This window comes from Pelophylax lessonae (genome assembly GCF_965119305.1).
Source record: "Pelophylax lessonae genome assembly, chromosome: 5".
In the NCBI taxonomy this organism is placed as follows: Eukaryota; Metazoa; Chordata; class Amphibia; order Anura; family Ranidae; genus Pelophylax; species Pelophylax lessonae.
Genome location: NC_138772.1, coordinates 364,317,700 through 364,340,238, shown reverse-complemented (window position 1 = coordinate 364,340,238; position 22,539 = coordinate 364,317,700). Strand labels below are relative to the sequence as shown.

Genomic DNA, 22,539 nt, shown 5'->3' with positions numbered 1-22,539 from the left:
TGGGGGACCCGAGAAGAGAAGGTTCGGGTGCTGATTTGTGTAATTCCATTGAGTTGGCCGCTCTGTGCAATTCCAAGAGCATTTACAATCACTTTAGAGGGTACCTGTACCTAATAAAAAAGGGAGGCAGCAGTTTTGTGTGTTTAGGCAGATACTCACGAGAATGCCCCTAAGCTAGTCATAGTCTTAGTCTGTTGCTGTTGTGGGTGGGACCCATGGCTGTCTGAATACAATGGCGCAATAGCCAACTATCTTATCCTATCTGATGCAGTCACTATTTGGCTGAATATTTTCCACCTGGCTCAGTTGATTTTTAAATCCACCTTCGTCAAACTAAAATCAAAATCGAGCCTTTGTGGTGCTTGCAACACCACCCAAGGCCTTGATTTAAAGCCGACGATGACCAACCTAACAATGACTTACACTGATCAAATTTCAGCCGTTTCCTGATGAACTATTATTATTATTGTACAGGATTTATATAGCGCAGCAGTTTGCGCATCGCTTTACAATATGAGGGAAGACAGTACAGTTGCAATACAATTCAATACAGGAGGAATTGGACGGCCCTGCTCTTTAGAGCTTACAATCTAGAAATTCACTCAGCGGGTGTCCTTGTCTGCTGCCTCCGGCCAATCATTAGTTAAATTGAAACATTTTGGAAGGAAAATTGTTAGCCAAGCAGCAGCTGCATCCAAGCAGATCAGCCGCTATTTCGGAATTTTCAAAATACTCATACAATAACAGCCATGAATTGTCAAAATACAATAACTGTTGCAGGAGATTTATCCATCCGCACCGTATCGCATGTATAGAGGTGTATGGCCAGCTGTAGTTATTTTTATGACACTAGGAATATTTGACTATTTTATTCTATCTATATATAAGGTTACAATTCCGTAACTCAAAACACCACCTAACTATAAGTGAATGCCACTAAAAACCTACAATTCAGTTTTGGGTGGACACTTGTAGTTTGCAACACTCGCTGACTTTCTATCTCTCTTGCAGCCTCCAGTGCTGCATTTCTCTTTGTTCAACAAGGTTATACTGAAGATGTCCTGTCCCACCATTGTACTTGTAGGCAAGTATTGTTCTACATTCTTAACATTTTAACATTTTATGAGTAAGCCCCATTTTTTTACTTTGTAATGGTTAGGGCAGTTGGGAGGAATTGGGATATTTTATGAAGTTACAATATATCATATTATCAGTAATCACACAAAACCACACAAAAATGAATGGTCAGCTTTAAAATAATATTAACTCCTTGGTGACGAGCGCACGCAAATATGTGGCCTCTAGGCGGCCCGGCCTTGGCATTGAGAGGCCGCCAATTTGCATGCAATAGCGCCAATAAAGCTCCCCTGCGCGGTCCTGGCACAGTTACTGGCGGCTAACTGAAAGATCCCATTCACATCTTGTGGCTGCTGTGACAGGCAATCACGGTGGTCACATGACGATAAGCTCCGCTCTGCCTCCCGGCATGCTAAACATCTTAAAGGGCCAGCATGCGTTGGCTCTAAGGATATAAAGGCAGATTATATTTTTGTTTAAAACTAAACATGTAATACTTACATGCTCTTTGCAATGGTTTTGCACAGAGCAGACCTGATGCTCTCCTTGGGTCCCCCGCCGATGCTTCTGGCCCCTTCTTAATGCTAAGTGCCCCCATAGCCAGTAGCTGGCTATGTGGGCACCCAAGCAGGCTCACTTCCGAGCCTCTTCTCTGTGTGTCTATTCACACAAGGAGCGTGGCTTGGCCCTGCCCTTGCTCTCTCCTCATTGTCTCACTGGCTGTGATGAACAGGAGTGGGAGCCAAAGGCTACCGATACTGTCCAAGTCGATGAGGAGGGAGACACCTGGATAAGCCGAGGCTCTCATGCACATTGCTGAATCGGTAATAGGTCTTGGTAAGTATTAGGGGGGCTGGGGGAGCTGCTGCACACAGAAGGTTTTATACCTTCATGCATAGACTGCATAAAGGTAAAAAAACCTTGAGCTCATACAACCACTTTAAGCAGAGTTGGCCTTTTATTTGGTCTTGTCTTGATATAGTAAAATGGATCGACGTGTTATTGGTTAGGGGAAATTAATTTGAAACTGAAAGGAGAATAACTGACACATAGTAAGAAGAAAGCTCCATTTACACCTGAGCGCTCTGAATCGTGGGGCAGAATCGCTGCAATTATGCCCACGATTCAAAATCATGGCAAATCGTGGAGCGCTTGTGTGATGCCTTTACTTCTTAATGGCACCCCAATTGTGGCGCGATTGTCGCATGATAAATTGTGCTGCAATCGCGGCAAATTGCAACACTTGTTGCTCTTTGGATCGCTCGAGTGTGAATGGAGCCTATTGCTGGCCATATACTACCCGAAATATTGTTCGAAAGTCTATCATTTGGTCCGATCATTCGTTTTTTGTCCAGTTCATGGGCACAAATAGAAAATAGTTTTTAACTTTTCAGAGCTGAAAAATCGAAGGAACAGTTTTGAAAATCCACCGACTGAACGATAAACTAACGATAAATTGAAAGGTTAATGTGTTTCTTGGCCAACCTGTTTGCACTAGGTATATGTGACAAACTGAATGAAAAACCGATTCATTAATGTCCATTGAACGGTTTATTGTTCGAAAATCGGTTATTACATGATGGCACGATTGTCTGCTCTCACGGCCGATTTTTTCGTTTTTCGAAAAGGAGTTTGCCCGATATTTTGGCTAGTGTATGGCCAGCATAAGAGTAAGAAACATTCTGGAATTATGATGCTGAGGCTTCTGACAAGTAAAGAGTTAAATCACATTTTTAGCAAGCAAATATGAAAGAAAAAAAAAAACTACATTTGGAGTCTGAAGTCTCAAAAAGCTTCCAGAAAGAGCGTTTTAAATTAGCCCTGGCTGGAGAGAGTCAGCTTTCTAGTCAGGGCTGGTCCCTTTTCATTTTGTCTGCATACAGCTAATTTATGTTTTTTGCCGCCAGATGTGGGCTGACAGCCATCACTCAGAGATTCCTTCCCCCCACTGTTTTCGGAGGTCGGCAAAATAGTCACGTTTCCCATTTTACAGAATCCCCATCAACATTATTGAAGATGGATGTATCTTTAAAGCTAAGATTGATTGTGGATATCGGAGTTATGGTGTCATTTATCATGGTGAATATTATTTAGACTTGGATTGTACAAGGCTGTAACTTGAGACACAGCCAGGGGAGGAGGAGGGACAATCTGGAAATGAGGATCTGTGAACTTTAATAGATGGATGCTTTCTTTTATTTATTTATATCTTTTTATTTTTTTTTTTTTACAGTTCCACTCGTTTCAAGGCAATTTACATGGTTTTGAGGATTGGAAAGGCATATCTGAAACTTTTTAAAGAGCCATGATCATTGTGATCGTTCTGATCATTGTGATCAAATAAAAAAAAAAAAAAATCATAATCATTATTTTTTGCATGACAGCATGTTACCCCCCAATATGTTTTGATCAGCAATGGAGCACAATGTACATTTGGAAAACAGACTACTGTGCTTTATAAGGGTCCTTTCACACGAACGATCCGATCAGATCCGCCTGTCAGTTTTTCAGGCGGACCTGATCGGATGCTACATGCATCCCTATGGGGCAGCGGATGTCAGCAGAGACATCTCCGCTGACACCCGCTGCTATCCGATTCCGATCCTATCCGTGAAATCCGGACGGATGGAAACTCTATTTTCCATCCGTCCAGCGGATCAGATCGGATGATCCGATCTGTTCTCATCCGATTCCCCCATAGAGAACAGCGGGGATCTGACAGCTCCGTCTCTGCACACAGAGCGGAGACGGAGCTGTCATCCGCCTGCTCAGCAGGGATCAGCGGATCGCACTGTGTGAAAGGGCCCTAAGTGTCTAGTCATTTTCTTTCTTTTCAACTTCTGCTTTTTACCTGGACCCCTATATTAAAGGGTAACTCCACTTTCGTGGGGGAAAAAAAATCAGCAAATAAAGAAAAAACAATATAGCGTATGCAATTGCGACACAAAATATGATTTGTAGTTGAATTTTATTAAAAATGACCTTTCCTTTTCAATCTGTAGCCATTGTAATTTTCTGAAAATACAATGCAATATGACTATCTGGAGCTGTTCTGTACACAGAATGTGTACTGACCACACCCCAGATACATCATTCCCTGCTTGTGTGATTGGCTCACTAATTTTCCCAGAAGTCTGCCTAAGATACAAGTCAGATTTCAGGCATCCCCTGCAACAAAAATGTAATTTTTGGTGAGATACTCCCAATAGGAACACGTCTAAAGGGATGCAGGCCCATTAGCTTCCCTCATTAGAGCCCTGCAGCTGCCACAGCTGATAGATAATTATGAAACCACTCCCATTTGACCCACTTGGCACAGAGGAACAAACAGTTAGAAGTAAGTGTGAATAACGCAGAGTGCGGGGGTCAGGGGTAAGGAGGTCAGTAATACATAATGCAGAGGTAAACATTTTGTAACTTAGAGTGCAAGCTCTGTAGTTCACTGGAGTTTCACTTTATTCAGGCGCCCAGAGCCCTCCTCTGCTGCTAATCAGAACTTTTAGATTTCACCATGCTTACAAGTTATCAGCCTGTTTGTACACAATGCTTTCTTGGACTCCCAATCACATTATCAGTCCGTCCCTAAGCACCCAGCACAGAATACTGTCATCCTAATCCTCCTCTACAAAATGAAATGCGAACATGTGCCTCAGTGACCCCCTTGTGTCTGCACCCCTCTTTCTTGATTGGAAGGAGTACAGCACAGTGGGAAAAGCACATTTAAACTTTACCATGATCAGAGCTAGAAGTGTCACTTCCAGCCACATAGGACACACTGAGTGGTGAGATGACGGCAGGGCGGGTGCATGATCTACCCATTGTATGGTCAGTTGCCAACCCCCAGATTAGAGGTTATATGTACGTCAAGGTTCAAGCTAGCCATAAATATTAAAACTGCAATGACTGCTCTGACCTATATAGTAAAAAAAAAAAACACCCCAAAAACTGGATGTTTATTCCCTTAACCATGTTTGGAGATCCAGTTTTGAGATATTAAAAGTCCTGCAAGGACCTCATACATGTGACGGGATTTTCAATTTCATCTCTCCAAATAGGTTTGAGTAACTTCAAGCAAAAACATTTCAGTGGCTTACAGGTTATTGCCTTATACTCAATACATTGCACACCACAGAAATATTAAAATATATTTAGAGACAATGATGAAGTGGAAATATTCCCCAATTTTGCTCTGTTCTTTCAATAACTTACAAAAAAAAAAAACAAAAAAAACTGTATCATTGTACCAATTAGGAAATGTCACGTCCTGAGGATTGGATACTCAGACACTGAAAATATTCCCAGGCTCACCACACCATAACGTCATTTCAACATTTGTTAAAATAAGGACATCCAGACCTGCTGGTGTTTGATATGCTGATGATACATGAACTGTATGTGTCTGTTTGGAGCTTGTGGAACAGTTAACCTTTCATAATGACTTTTTCAAAAGAAAATACCTTTTAGATAAACTGAAATAATAAAAGGGCCTCTGTAATGAATCTTCATGTTCTAAGTCCCAACTATTGTGCCATGTTATTAAATGCTATAAAAGCCAGTGAGTGCCATGTTTTTGTTAGCAAATAGCCTGAGCAATTGCTTCAGCCTGAAGTTTGATTCCCTGTGGCTTTACGAGGTTCTGTATTTGTAACCGTACAGTTTTACAGTCTAATCTTCGGTATGATTTATATTACTTCCATGTAATGCTAATGTTGAGAGTTTCCTGAAGATGGGCCTTAGACATCTTATCAGCAATTATTCATTCTCCCTACCCTCGAACCCATTCAGCAGGTGTTTATTTGTTTTTTTGTCTAGTAAAGAGTTTTATACTCCCCTAAGTTTGCTGTTTGGGCCTTCCTACTGTGCCATTTCTGGGTGCGGGAGACCAGAAATTGAATGCTGCAGATGTGCCCACATTGCCCATTCCTCTAACACTGACATTATTGCTGCAGACTCTCTTCTGGGTCTTGAGAGGACCTTAGCATTTGACATCCAATAGGAAGTGTCCACATAATGCAGACAGTGATGTTGATCCCCGAAAAAGAACCCTACCTCCTGTATAAAAGAAAAAAGAGAAGACTTGGAACTGGAGTGTCATGAACTTGGCTTTTGTTTGAATAAATGGATAGAGGGTGAGGTCTGGTGGAGGAAGAGCCTGGAGTTCAGCAAAAATAAACATGAATGTGGCAAAACACTGATAATTTAGGGCTAATCGCTGAGCAACGACTAGAACTTCCAAGCATGTTGGGAATTCTGAAGTGTTGATCAATATTTTTTTCTGTTTATTGCTGAGCGATCTTTCTATCTGTAAGTAAACATAAGGTACCGCCCCTACAGGCAGTAGAGGACACTGGAGATGCATGCACAGGTTAGCCACCAAACAATGTTTGTAGAATATTGGGATTTGCATCATACAGGCGTGCACGTTTTTTCCTGTGGGTCAAACAAGGGTATGCCCCTGAATGCTGTCCTGTTAAAGGAAAAAGACCATAATGAGTGCATGATCAGACTTGTGAACCATTATGGAAAGCCTTACAGACCTTAAATCGTTTCCCAGTCCAACCTAGTTCTTCAGTCTTAACAAGAAAAAAATAAAAGTCAGCAGCTACAAATACTGTAGCTGCTGACCTTTAAAAAAATACACTAAACTGTCCAAGGATCCAGTGCCATCCTCACCAGGGCTTGGATCTTCTGGTCGCTGGGGTGTTTACTAATGAAAGCTGGCTGTGACTCCTTGCAGCTTCACAGCTGGCTTCCCACCTCCCATGTGCGAGCATCACTTTGCTCTGTGAATGGACCCGTATTCTTCTGGGACACGTCATAGGTACCAGAAGGCTGTGGGCAGGGAAGTTCCACTCTAATCGCCTAGGTGTTCAGAGCAGAAGTGGGAGCAGGATCCCCCCCCACAAAAAAAAACTTCCAAAAGTGAAAGCGTTGAGGTGAAGGAGTAGTTAAAGTGGAACTTCCTTTTAGACTGAAGTTCTGCTTTAACCAGCTAGATTAGATGAACATCCCATTATGCCTGTAGGTTCATTTAGGTCACATACTGTACACCTGGGTGCCAAAAGGTGATGCCTAGTGCTTATACCTTATGCTGCTGAGTACTCTCCCCCCAAGCTCAATTAAGCATTAAAAATGTATGCAGATTACACTGTCCGTGAGTGCTTGGTCAGATAAGATATAACAGTTGTGTTGCAGCATGGAGGCTGGATGTGTGTAACATCCAATGCTCCTCTCTACAGAACTTTATGTAAATTGGCCACACCCAGAGCAAATTTTGTATTACACTGTGATATTTACTCTGGAGATTGACAGGTATAAGCAAGCATTTAAGCATTCAGAGTGCCTTTAAATATGTGCAAACTTCTTGCGTTATGGACATTCGTCCCTCGGCACATACTGCTCTAAACTTTTTTACTGCTCAGTGCACAATCCAGCCGTCAGCTGTCAGCCTCACATAGGCTTTATCAGGCTGCTGGCAGTGGTCCTGGATGGTGCACCTAAGCTTTCTGCCCGCACCTAAACACCAGAGTCTCGTGCACCAGGGTTAAACGTCCAGTGTGCGTGAAGACTTTTTGGTAATACATGAAACAGGAAAAAACAAGAAAAAACACAGACATTAGAAAGTAATGTGTTTCTTGTGGATACTGATACACATTACTCAGATTAACCTGTGACTGTGCTATCACTGACTGCTTCTGGTCACTGTTTACAATTGGGGGCTGATGGAACTGGCTCCCAATCACATGATCACTGCCACTCACAGTGATCACATATTCAGGAATCCCAGGAAATGCCTCTAGTGTTAGGCCCCTTTCACACACGGTAGTCTGTCGGCAGACTCAGTTTTTCTCAGCGGGGGATGGCAGCTTTGTCTCCGCGGCTGTGTGCAGGGACAGAGCTGTCAGGTCCCCATTCTTCTTTATGGGGGAATCGGATGAGAACAGACTATCTGTCCGTTCTCATCCGATCCAATCTGCCAGACGGATGTAAAATAGGGTCTCCATCCATTTGGATTTGACGGATCGGATGTCAGCGGACATGTCTCCGCTGACATCTGATGCCCCATAGAGATGCATGGGGCATCCAATCAGATCCACCTGGAAAATGGACTAAAGGACCCCTAAAAAGGCTGTCAGTAAAGGGTTACGATACATTGTGTGAACTATCTGATTTTGAGCACAGCTGCAGTGCTTACTTTAGAATTTGTATTTTATTGATTGCTTTCACCTGGAATTGCCATTTAGTAAAGGCAGAAAACATTTTCCTGACTGCTCTACACCGATGATAGGTGAAGTCTGATAAGTTGTGCACGACGCATTTCATATTATTATGGTTCTTTGCAATGGGCTGTCAACAAACCTTTTGCAGGAAATAGCAGTAACTTTTGGCTTATAAAAAAAAAAAAAAATTAGGTTAACTATTCCTTTATGGAAAAAGTACGAAATGGGGATATTTATTCTATTCATGACTAAAAATGTACTAAGATTAATCTATTATAATGGAGTCTGCAATCGTCAGCATCTGTCACCAGGAATAATAAGCTTTTCATCCTGCTGTTATCACAGACACATGCATTTAAAATATTTTTATTTGAGTTTCCTCTAAGCTCTGTTACAATATTGTGGTCTACAGACACCTAGTTTACAGTTCACTTTGGTGCACCATAATATGACGATGCAGTTCTGAAATGTCACCATATAAACCATCTGTCAAATACAATTCTGATCTCATCTGAAGGCTTAGAAACAATGAACTCATAACATGTCAGTGGATTTCAGTCTGGCAAATGCTGTACAACAAAGAAAATGTGAACAAAAAAAAAGGTTTGTACAGTAGCCAAAATGTATTTTTAAAATTTCCAGATAGTGGAAACCAATAAAAACGTGTCTGAACGATAACACTCCCTGCCACTTAAACATGTTAGTGATATTGAACACAGATTATGTTGTAGAAAATGTTTTATGTCTTTCAAATGATACCATAAAATTATATCTTGCTCAGAGAACAGTATGTACATTTTATGTCTTTGTGTAAATGCTGGGATAATGTGTGGGCACCATATAAATTTTAAAGGCCGGCTCCATCTAAAACAGACATTCAACTAAGCCAAATCATCTGTCGACTTTACATCTAAGGCTGGCCATACATTATTCAGTCTTGTGCCATCAGCTAGTGGGCTGATCGAAGAAAATTGGATGCATTGCCCCATACAGACTTTCAAGGTAGACGGGGAAGTCCTCCTAGCTGCGCTATTGTATTCTGACAGCGGGACTCTGCTGCATGCGCTGATTGAACACAACATTTCCAGTAGTCACTACTAGATTGACTCTTCTCGAACAGAAATGTCCATTGATGTACTGAAATTTGGCCGGTCGCTACTGAACTGGCCAAATTTCGATCCATCTATGGCTAGCTTAACTTTGTGGCTCCATCAATGAGATAAACTCTTTTGTGGATTTTTCACAAAGTACCGTAAAATACACTAATTAATGTTTCTCTTACGTCCTCCGACAGTCGCCGCCCCTCAAATAGTCTTCACCAATGGGTATTGACTTCCGCTCCGCAGGAGTAGCTAGGCATAAGACTTATTAGAAACAAAAGCTTTTAGCATAGACACACCCATGGGGGCTGTCCCACTGGTCAATACCCCCCCTGCAGTAAGCCATCCCAACTCAGTTTGTCTCTGCCTAGCGTTTGGAGTAGATAGGCTAAAGCCCTCAGCAGTAGGTAGGAGTTGTGAACTACTCCCAATATTGTGTTATAGAGACCCCACAGCAACATGAGTAGTAAGAACTTAGGTTATTCAACCTGCCAGTGTCCACCCATATCTAAAACATTAGTTAGAAGTGGAGTTAGCATTTCATGTCTACAAGGAGAACTGTTCAATATATCACTGTAAAACATTGGAAAAAAATTATTGTTTTCTATATTCCAGGAAAAAGATCGCTACCTGCCAAAACCTAGACAGAACTGGCCAGGATTTTTACATTGAAATCTTGCATTATTTCTCTAGGATTCTATTGCTGAAATCACCCAGCTGGAGTTTTGAATTCTCCTCCCCCACCCAATCACCCCAGTGAAATATTATTGCAGCTCTACTTTATGCCCCTTAGGCTAGTCATACACATCCAGGGCCGATCATCTTTGCATAACCTCATGTAACTGTTTAATGTGTAGATATTTGCTTACAGCAGTGGACAGCTTTGGCCGATTATCAGACTGTCCTTGGCTTGCACAGCCTTCCTGCCCATGGTTGTCCTCAAATAGCTGGGGTTGTGTCTGCAGATATTTGTACGCCACAGCCACGTTGGCCATGTAAAGACTAAAGCCTCGTACACACGCGTTGAAAATCGGCAGGGAATTTTTGTCCAACGACCGATCTGCCGATTTTCGGCTTGTTAGTATGATGCTTCCGACAACCGACTCCGACTTTTCGGGCAAAAAAAATCTGGTGTGCAGGCTATAAAATTTTTGTCCGCCTTCAAAACACTGCCGATTTTCGTGCAGTCAGTACAGATTTCGACAGGGAAAAATCTAATGAGCAAGTCTGGGCATGCTCAGAGAACAAAGAACACAAAGAAAGCAAACCAACACATGACATAACTTCTGAAGTGGAATTTTGTCGGGCGAGAAAATTCGTGTGCAGTCTAGGCACATTCCAACCCACAAAACACCACTCTGGACAAAAGACGGACGATCGGTCGGCCGATAATCGTTGCGTGTGTACGAGGCTTTAGCAGCCTACAGACAGGCAGATATCTTCTAAGTAATGGCAGATTCTCAGCCTTTCCTTTAACAATTTTTTACAGAGCCAGTATATGCTTTGGTTCTTGTCCAACAGACTGCATCATGTGCATTTAGTACTTTTTATATTTCCTCTTCTGCACAGGCGTTAGCCATATTTATCACTTGGTGGAAGACCATGTTGATGGATACATTTGGCATCTGCATGGTCATTGGATTATCTCTGCCCCATTCTTGGTAATCCAGTTGTGTCTGTCTTCAGCAGCTACAGTCTCCAATTTGGGATTTTGTGTGCACGTTCTACTTTATTTTCAGCTCCATGGTACCAGGAAAAGTAAAATGTATGTACTTATCCAAACCAACATTTGGCTATACATTTAGTTAATATAGCAGGGTTTGCCATCTGTAAATGTAATTGTGGCTGGGCTGTTGAAGTTATGATTTCATAGAAATCATTAAAATTACAACTTATACTGGAGTGTCCCCTTGGTATTCGTAATATATTTGGATATACACCAAATGCATAGCCTGGGTTGTCTTTTCAGAGATGTGAGTCAGATACGTTTCTAATATTTGTTTAGAAATGCTTATTTTTTGCTGAAAGATTATGTTTAAAATAGGTGATAATTCACCACAAGACTGTGTTCGGATGTATTTTGTTATACTGGGAACATCATATTGGTTTTAACATATGGAGTTATTTTATGTTTTATTTCTGAAACAAATTGACTGGAATGTCAGCTTTGCCTTCATTCTCAGCTTTGTCTGTGACTTTGAATGCCTTACCTACAGATGTGTTATACAATTATATATCCAGATGTAGCACACATATCATGACCCCATTAGCTTGAATGTGCATTTTAACTTTATGGTTTAACCTAAATTTTAGGACAATCCTTACCTTTTCCCTTGACTCAATAAAATGTAATATTCAGTTCTAAATGTGTTTTCCCCAGTTTAGGTTATACATTGTACAAAACGTACTTCACAATACATTAAATAAGGGGAAGATGTGACTAAAATGTCTCCACTCCCAAGTTTTAAAACATTTTGCTTGAACTAGGCCTAAACCATTAGATTAGGTGGGGTAATCCCAAAATGGTTGAATTAGTATGAGGGAGTAACATGACTTCTGATTTATATTTTTATTCTGCTGCTTTATTAGGACCCATTCATACCTGAGTGATTTGAAATGCATTTCCAGAAGCATTTCAATGGTAAAAAACTCCAGATTCCCATTTTTTCTAGGCCTGTTCACATCTGAGCCTTATGCCCAGTACACACGATTCGAAAATCAGGCGAAAAATAACGCTTGTGAAAAGATCGGACGATAATCTGATCGTTAGTACACAGCTTACGAGAGGCGATCACGACAGTTCACCCGATATTATCCGGTCGTGCAAGCATAAAAATTTTGATCGTATTATAACACATCGTACGATAATCGTATTATCAGTATGTTGTTCGTCCGAAAAAAATGGTGAGCAGTAGACAGTGCATGAGCAGTAGACATCATTTCCCCTCACACGCTACAACGTGGTTATGCATACTGGAAGCTTTTGAATCATCGTCCGAGAAAATTTGTATCGTAAGTAACCTCTCCCGTTTGCGAATATAATTGAGAGTTCCTAGCAACCAAAAAAAAACGGACGAAACGTCGTCCGATTTTCGGATCGTGTGTACTGGGCATTATACTGTCACTTGTTGCACAAAAGGAGTACAATACATTCTTTGGAGCTGGAACATGCATTTTTGGCCCTTTTGACTTGCTGACCGCTTACTATATATATACGGCGGCAGGGTGGCTCGTACAGGCAAAACAAGGTATGGATTTAACCCCTTGATCACCCACAGGGTTAACCCCTTCCCTGCCCGTGTCATTATTACAGTAGCGGTGTATATTTTTAGCACTGATTACTGCAGTAATGTCACTGGTATACCCAAAAGTGTCAAAAATGTCAGTTAGGGGTCCGATCTGTCTGCCGCAATGTCGCAGACCCGCAAAAAATTGCAGATCGCCACCATTACTAGTAAAAAAAAAATAAAATAAAAATGATATACATTTCCCGTAGTTAGTAGACGTGCACAAACCAATCAAAATACGCTTATTGTGATTTTTTTTTTTTTTTTTTACCAAAAATATGTAGCAGAAAACAAATTGGCCTAAAATGTTAAAAAATTTTGATTTTTTAATTTCTTTTTTTGAGAATGTCATATAGCAGAATGTGAAAAAATATATATATATTTTTTTCAAAATTGTCGCTCTTTTTTTGTTTATAGCGAAAAAACAAAAACCGCACAGGTGATCAAATACCACCAAAAGAAAGCTCCTTCCGGTCTTAAAGTGGTTAGCATGGGAGCAGCTGAAAAATGGGTGTAATGCCTGTTCTTCATGTGCTTCACATCTAACAATCATCTTCTTCTCCTAGTAACCTGATTTTAATTGACCTAAACAATATGCTTATGACCAAAAATGCATCAGACGCATGAACAAATGCACATAAAAAATGCCGAAAATAAGCAAAGAAGCTGACGATCAGGTGTGAACCTGGCCTTAGTATACAAACTTTTTTTGATTTAGAAGTTTGCAAATACCATTTGTGTAGGGTGATAGATTTGTTCAGATAAGGTTAATACACACAATTATATATTTACATGGCGTTTTCAGTTGATTTATTTGCATGCCTGTTTTTATTCAAATATGTAGTTTGCTTTTAATTAATCATACAGATTTTAACACAGGCAGCTAGATGTGTTTTGTGTTTTTATGGAGTCCTGGTCTGCACCCATATTTTGACTCTTTCGTTTCCATCAGAAATGAATCACCTGCTGTACTACTAGTAATTAGAACAAGACTGCCCTGCTATCTATATAAAGTCAACCTGGCATGGATCTAACAGTTAAAACCTAACTTAACTTTTGGTGAATGCTCTTAAGCCGGATACACACACTATACAATTGTCTTTTAGATTTTTTTCTTTAGATTTACCATAATCATATAATATGAGGCCAAACCTAAACACTTTAAATTTGTATGCAATCAGGCAGGCCCCTGCACTACATAGTAAAGGTAAATCTAAAGGAAATTGAACAACAAAAGTTGTATAGTGTCATTTAGAGTCATTTGTACATACTTTTTATTTGACAGCAAAATGTGTTTTTTTGTGCCAATCAATCTCTTTTATACTCTCAACGTAGGGCCCTTTCACACCTAACACAGCGAAATGCAGTTGGATGCATTTTGGACTGCACTCCAACTGCATAGACAGCCCAAAATCCAGCCTATCTTATGGGCATAGTTCACACCATTGTAGCAGCGCAGTGCAGAAAACTACAGCAGGCTGCATTTTTTTGCAGCGCAAAAACTTAAACATAGGCACTGCAATGCATCACAGTGCACAGAAGCCCAAGGAAAGAAAGAAGAAGGAAGTGACCTCCAAGGACAAATGTAGATAGAAAAACACACGTCAACTGCATGTAAAACGTGCAACAAATGCATGCATAGGTACAAGAAAAAAACGCGGCAGCTTTTGTGAGACTGCTGGTGGAGGTGAAGCAAGGCAAGGTAGTCCTACCTCTGCAGGACAGTCTTCTCCTTTCTACTCATTTCTCTGGTCATGGAGATCTTGTGGTGCTGCTGGCAGAGAAGTAGAATGGGAGAGGATTGAGTGGAAGACCCCAAGCTTAAGACTATAGACCCCTCTGTGGCTAAGTGTACCTCTAGACCACTAAAACTTAGAAGAGCTCCGGCTCCCCCCTCAAAAATTAAAAGTCAGCAGCTAAAAATACTGTAGCTGCTGACCTACAATACAGACACTCCTCATTTAACGACTTACCTGTTTAACGACCGCTTAGACTTACGACCAGCTTTTTGGGCACTGTACATCATTGTATTGTACAGTACAGTACAGGATTTTTGTTTTTTAGATTTTTGTTTTCTGTACTTATCCAAATTAAAACAATGTTATTGAGTTGAAGTTTTGTGTTTTAGACCTTTTTTTTCAGCATACAGTACAGTACAGTAGTTAGGAATGCTTAAAATATTGATTACTTGTGGCTCCTCCTTTAACAACCAATTCATTTAACAACCTGGTCGCTGGAATTGAACCTGGTCGTTAAGTGAGGAGAGCCTGTACTAGCACACTTACCTGTTCAGGAATCCAGCGGTGTCCTCACCCGAGCCGATTTTGGAATCAGCTATCAGGTGCTGGCGCCATCTTGACTAAGGGAAACCGACAGTGAAGCCTATTGCTGGTTACCAGCTATTGCCCATGTATGAAGTGTGCTGCGCTTTGTGAATGGGATGGCTGTGGGGAGGGGGGGGGGATTCTGGCTCAGTTTGCCGTGGTGAACTGTGCCGGATGTGGGACCAGGCACCTGTCAAAACCAGGTTACTCCTTCCCCCAAAAAAGGTGCCAAATGAGGCAGACAAGTGGAGTGCTCCCCTTGGAGTAGAACTCGGCTTTAACACTTTGGCTGCTGCAGTATGCTGCAACCCTTTCACGGAAGTAGCCAAAGGTACCCAGAGTAGTAAGGGGAGCTGTGGTATGCCTTTAATGACTTTCTCTTTAAAGAGAAACCTTTAATTTAGGGAGAAAGCTATATGACAAACATTAGTTCATTTTAAACAAGCAGAGGTTGGCATCTGTTTTGCAAGAATCTGTTGCATTGTATTGTGCTCTTGAAAATGACCATACACTGAAGGTAAATATGGGAAAATTTACCAGGAAAACAAAGTCTTACCAAAAATCTATCCTACAAATGGGAGAAAATTAGTAAACTAACTTTTTATTGCATGTAGAAAACAATACAGAATTATACAGATGCTTCTTAAAACTTAGTTTTACAGTAGACCACTTTGTTTTCAGTGTGCCATGCAAGACAATGGGGATGACTTAAGGCCCGTACACATGATCAGATTATTGAACGATCTTGCGTCCGATTTTTGTTGCATGCTAGTCTCATATGGAAAGTGAAGAGGTTACTTTCATACGAAAATTCCCGTACGATGGAATTCTACTTCAGAAGTGATGTCATGTGTTGAATTGTTTTGTATGTGTTCTTTAGTTTCTGAGCATGCGTAGTCTTGCTCTTACATTTTTTTTGTACTAATTAAAACGAAAATCGGACATTGTGTTGACGTACGATAAAAATTTTATAGCCTGCACATCCAGATTTTGTCATCCGAAAATTCGTAATCGGCTGTTGAAAGCACCATACTAACAATCCGAAAATCGGCAGATCGTTTACTAACACTGGTGAGCGCAAAATCTGGTGCAGCTGTGCATGGTAGCCAATCAGCTTCGAATTGTTCAATTAAGCTTTGACAAAAAAAAAAACTGGAAGCTTAATGGTTTCTATGCGGAGCTGCACCAGATTTTCCACTCTCCAGTTTTAGTAAATCAACCCCACACATCTGCTTTTTTTCTGCATTTGTTGAACTACTACTCCTTCCATGTTCATCCACACAGCTTTTTTTTTTTGTGTTCCATTTACAACTAGAGACTCCGAACCTGTCTAAGCTGCTGTATTATTGTGATGCATAGGTTTTCCACTAGGACATGTGTATTATATCACACCTAGCAGAGGGGAGGAAAGGAGGGCTTAAATGCTCTGAGAAGTGCACAATATTAAAAACTAAAGTGTCTAATTTCAGCAGCCACAACCGTGTACCCATAAAAGAGGCAAATTTATCACGGAACATTACTGAGTGCAGGAAATGTCATGAAAACCATTGTTTTTTAATCTTTTTTTCCCTGAGAGTCTAAATGAGGTGATTTATGGTAGTTATCCATCTTTAGGGTCATCCATCAACTTTTAGTTGCTAGGCAATCAAACCAGCAGCTGTTTGCTTTGAATCAAGCTGAAAAGTTGTCAGTCATCACATGCAGGTATGACCTTTGCAGTAAAAAACATTAGCATGCATGCAAAATTAAATATACAGACTGTTTTGTAGCCTTGGTAAATTATCAAAGCCACAGATATAGACATTCATTATGTTTAGAATCTAGGAAGCTAAAACACATTTCAGATCTTTGCCAGAAAGAAACAAGCCTAACTTTGTCTGTGAATAAGGCCGTGTAAATATGTTTATGTTATAATCGCTGCTTTTGAAGTCACAATGTTGAGTGGATTTAAAATGAATACTCTTTTTTTTTTTTTTTAAATGTTGAAATCTTTGCAATATACAATCCATCTACATCTGTTTGTATATTTTAAATTTGCATCTATGAATTAAAGGGGCTGTAAACTCAGAAGGTTTTTTTCTCTTAATGCTTTCTAGGCATTAAGATCTAAAACCTGTGTGTAGCAGCCCCCCTAATACTTACCTGAGTCCCCTCTCTATCCAGCAATGTCCTCAGCCATCCAGGACTCTCTCTCTTGATTGGCTGAGACACACAGCAGACCACTGCTGCCAATCAAACTCAGTTAGCCAATCAGGAGAGAGAGGGGGGCGGGCCCGAACTGCAGCTCTGTGTCTGAATGGATACACGGAGCTGCAGCTTGGCTTGCGTGCCCCCATAGCCAGGGACCCGAGAAGAGAAGGACCTGTAAAAAACCAACTGCACAGAGCAGGTAAGTATAATATGTTTGTTATTTTATTAGAAACAAAAAAGAGACTTTACAATCACTTTAAAGGGCCATGCATAAAAATTCACTACATCATTCAGATGGGTGGTCTGGGAAGACTGCTGATGAAAATTATCGATTTTTTACTGGCAGGCATGTACACAATGCGTGTGAACATCTGCGGACACCATACTATACAAATCAACGACAGGTGCTGTTCCTGGTAACCGTTTCCGCTCATCTGAGCCCCTCTATATTTTTTAGGACCCTCTTGTGCTTTCAGTGCTGATACTTTTTTTTTTTTTTTTAATTCCTTCTTTGAACATTTTTATTTTTGCGGGTGTAGAGAACAACAATACCAGGCTCACAGTGTACATGTATGTGGGCAGGTTATGAAAGTTAGTTCTAGTAAAAGCTTCTTTCCTGGCTAAACAGTTTGTTTTTTGTGTCACTAAACCTCAGAGACAGTCAGCCTCACCTCTTTGATTGTAAGCTCTAATGAGCAGGGCCCTCTGACTCCTATTGCATTAAATTGTATTGTAATTGTACCGCCTGCCCTCATGTTGTAAAACGCTGCGTAAACTGTTGGCGCTATATAAATCCTGTATAATACTATTAATCTGCAGAATGTTAAATCTGGCCTCTTAAAGTGCACCTAGTATGTGCTAAAAATTAATGTATTGACAGTGCAGAGGTTCAAGCACATACCTCTCTGTAAGGCCCCTTTCACGCGAACTGGATCTGGTTTTGCTCAGGAGGGGATCTGTCCCTGCTGAGCTGCATAGAACTGCCGATGACAGGTCCATGTCTGCTCCACTTATGCAGAGCAGACACGGTCACAGCTCACTCTGCTCTATGGCAGTTGGATGTAAACAGACTGGCTCTCTGTTTGCACTCGACTGCCCTCTGATCCTCTCCTGCCAGGTGGAGGGGAACAGATTCCCTACTGTTTCGGGTTAAAGAAGTAGCTGGATGTAAATGGACATATGTATGTTTACATCCAATTGCTTATAGAGGAGAATAGAGGGTCTGATCGGGTTTGCCTGAAAACTGGACACGCGGACCTCGATCGGTTCGCCCATGTGAAAGGGGCCTAAGTGTTCAAATTGATACAAGTGTTCCAGTTGGACCACCCTGAATCTTAGGTGTGGAGCTCAACTTTCCTCTAGCTTGAGATTAGGTCCTGCCCTCACCTAATACTAGATATTGAGTCCTGAACAGAGTCTCTGGCATTTTTCAGAAGCAGGGTACAGGACTGGATGTTCTGTGTAAAGTTGAATCTAAGTGGCTCAGTGGGGATTGATTTGTGGGCTAGTATAGCAACATGGTGCCACAAGGTTTGGTTTACTTTTACCCTTTTTTTAGGGTTTACGTGAGACCTACAAAAACGAACAGACCTCTAACTGCTGTCCAAGAGGAAAAAAAACCTGAATGTCTAAGACCGTGCATAGCAACAGTGGTTGCAGTGGTCATCATAGTGACTGGGCAAAAACAAATATTAGGCTTGCCATGTGACATGTTGCTACTACTTTCATATCTGTTCTCTTCTTCTAGTCCCCAAAAATAGTGTGAGTGTTAAGGCCTTCTAGGGACCTGTATAAATATTTGTGACCAAGAGATGAATAGAGATGAGATGAGAGATGAAGAGAAAAATACAAGAACCTACTAAAAGGCTGGTATATCAAGCAGGAATATAGGGATGGAAATTACTAAAACAAAGACAAATGCCTAAAACCTTGGAGTTGTTTTACTAAAGGCAAATAGACTGTGCACTTTGCAAAGTGCAGTTGCACTCTGCAAGAGCAGAAACCACAAAAAAGGGAGAGAGGGCACACCAACCAAGTGCATTATCCTAAAACCATAGCTTTATTAATGTAAGTATTATACTCACAAAAGGACAATTGCATCAAAGCTCATCACATAGCACAGCATCATCCAGTCCACAGTGCATCATATTATGTGACAGGAGAAAGTGCAGATCTAGTAAGCTGACGTGTTTCGAGGACTAGCCTCTTTCTCATTCTGTCAATGCAGTGGTCATACTGTGAGTATAATACTTACCTTTTTTTGTGGTTTCAGTTGTTCCAGACTCCCCCAGTCTTATGAGGGCAGCAAGGCGAGACTAAAGCCTCGTACACATGATCAGATTATCGAACGATCTTGCGTCCGATTTTTGTTGCATGCTAGTCTCATACTTTCTCAAAGTCTCATACTTTCATACGAAAATTCCCGTACGACAGAATTCAACTCCAGAAGTGTTGTATGTGTTCTTTCGTTTCTGAGCATGCCTAGTCTTGCTCTTACGACTTTTTTCGGACGAAAACTGTACTAATTAAACGAAAATCGGACGTTGTGTTGAAGTACGATAAAAATTTTATAGCCTGCACATCCAGATTTTGTCGTCGGAAAATTCGTAATCGGCTGTTAAAAGCACCATACTAACAAACCAAGCCGGGCCAAGCAGGGCCAATAGGAGCCGAGCCGGTACTTGCAGTGGAAAAGTGCCATTAGTGCCCTAACTTGTGAACTAATAACCTGTTTTAATGCAGGCAGATCATGGTGTCAATCTGAAACTATTGCCAAAAAGGTCAAATTCAGACGTGAAATTGAAGATTAAGAATAAACCATGGTGTGTGCTTTTTCCAGAATGGACTACTAAAAGTCTAAAGGGTATTGACTAGCTCTAGTTAGCAAACTGTGTTTAATTTATAAGTGAAGTACAATTTCTCCTCAATAGAAACCCCCAGATATGTTTTATTAGAGCTTGTTGCACTAAAGGGCCATTGCTGGTTAGTAACCGTTCTCGCCTGACCCTTAAGAAAGGTGTATTTTCAGTAATTTCCCCCACCAGGTTTGTAATTGTAAATAATGCTTGTATTTGTGACAAAACACTCTTTCCCATGACTTCTCATTTAATGAATGGATGAGGAAAAAGTACTATAAGGAGCACTTTCTGCTGCTTTGTTTTTATGCCATGTACAGCTTTTATTAAACACTAATGTCCCATATTGGGTGATTTGTTTCTCCCAAAAAGGATGTAATAATTATATACCAACCATTTTTACACCAAAAGCACAGAGAGGTTGTTTTGTTAAGCAATGTAATATTATCTCTTCCCAGGTGTACTTATCTTTTTTCCAGTGTATATACATAAAACTGACAGCTGTTTTATGGTGGGATGTTTTCCGATGCCTAAGAAACATACTAGTTTAAATACTATAAACAGGACTATTTGCTGAATATGTACCTTGAGAGCAAATAAAGAGAAGGTAAGCAATGTTTTCCGAGTAAAGAGCTATGAACAATGGGGCTGTTTGTGGTACCTTGCTACCTTTTCTAATCGTAATCCATTGGTAGATGTAAACTTTATCAATAAAATCTCATATAAGCTTTAGCATGTTAATGTTGTTTCAATACTTTTAAATCTGCAGCTTTCTTTAACCACTTCCAGCCTTTAGTAAACTGACAGCCGGGAGGGAGCGATCTCGTTCTAGGTGGACATCATATGACGACCTCCCCAGAACACACCTCACACGTTCCCCATGGGCCAGGCTGTGGCGCAATCTGGACACAGCGGATGACCAATTATTATACAGGATTTATATAGCGCCAACAGTTTGGGCAACGCTTTACAATGTGAGGGAAGACAATACAGTTACAATACAGTTCAAAACAGGAGGAACTAGAGGGCCTTGCTCGTTAGAGCTTACAATCTAGAAGGGAGATCAGTGTACCAGCCCGCTGCCGGTACCATGTGATCGCTGTGACCAATCACAGCAGATCACATGACAGTTGTACACAATCACAGCCCATCTGTACCATGTGAATAGCTGTGACCAATCACAGCTAATCACAATAGTAAACACTGAATAAATGGATTTAATTCAGAAAAAAATGGTTGTATAGGCAATCATAGTTTGAAAAAAAAAAATCCTGATCACCTCCACAGAGTAGTACAGTGTTACTGTGGTAAAACTGTATCGCTCTGGTCACAGTATGCAAAAAGAAGAAAATTTTTTTTTTTAAATTGTCACTAGTCAGTGCCCCTGATCACTGGTGACAGTATGTAAAAAAAAAAAAAAAAAAAAAAAAAAGTTTTGGAAAAAAAAAAACTTTTTTAAAATTTCTTTATTTTACCCAAAAATTGTGACCAAAAATTACAACTTCAAAAAACTCGCCATGCCTCTTACTAAATACCTTGTACTTTCCGAAAAAGGGTAATTTGGGGGATACTTGTACTGTCCTGGCATTTTCAGGCTTCCAGAAATTAGGCCGTTGGTACATCAGGATTGATCATTTTTCAGATATATACCACAGTTTGTGGACTCAAACTTAACTAACTTTCCTAAATGGTATACATTGATTGGGTTATTTTCACCAAAGAAATGTAGCAGTATACATTTTGACCTACATTTATGAAGAACAATTATTTGCTAAATTTTACAACAGAAACTAAGAAAGCAAATTTTTTTTTCACATTTTCTGTCTTTTTTCGTCTGTTTAGCAAAAAAAAAAAAAAAAACCCAGTGGTGATTAAATATCACCAAAATAAAGCTCTATTTGTTTGTAAAAAAGATAAAACTTTCATATAGGTACAGTGTTGCATGACCGCGCAATTGTACTGTACCTCTAGGTACAGTAAATATCTGCATACCAGTGCTGTTCCTTTAGAGCCGTGCTGTAAACAGTAACTCCTGGGCATGACGTCCTCACTGGTTTAGGTATTCATATCGCCGAAGCCCACAAACCCAGAAGGAAGCCTGGGTGGGCGCCTTCAGAGACGACAGCGCTTATGACTTAAGCCCATTATGTCTTATACTAGCACATTATGACTTAAACTGGCCAGTGCCTTTTTTTTTTTATTTATTTATTTTTTTATACAGTTTACTACCTCTTTAACGGGAGCCTGTGCTTTGTCCATGCAGAGAAAACAACAAGTTCACTTTCTCTTAGCCTTCCCCATCTGCACATAATTTCCTTTTGCTTACCTGCCAGACCGTTCAGACTTCAATAGTGAAGGAAAATCCGGAACAAAAAGGAAAAAAGAGAAAAAGGAAAAAAGAAAAAGGAAAATCCTGCATAAGATACAAATTGCTGGAACCATTGCATACACAAGGCTATAAACTTCCAGAGATTTCTCTGTATGGA

General features: G+C 40.5%; 1 protein-coding gene across 6 annotated transcripts in view; it reads left to right on the top strand.

Annotated features, from left to right (window-relative positions):
* Nucleotides 1–22,539, top strand: part of TSHZ1 (teashirt zinc finger homeobox 1) — a 309,638-nt gene that overhangs the window by 71,155 nt on the left and 215,944 nt on the right. Inside the window, exon 2 of one of the 6 annotated variants that reach the window (XR_014225299.1) lies at nucleotides 2,985–3,150. The exons of the other annotated variants lie outside the window; for them this stretch is intronic. The gene's annotated coding sequence lies outside the window, so the exon portion shown is untranslated. Of the gene's footprint in view, nucleotides 1–2,984; nucleotides 3,151–22,539 lie in introns of those variants that run through there. 6 annotated transcript variants of the gene reach the window in all.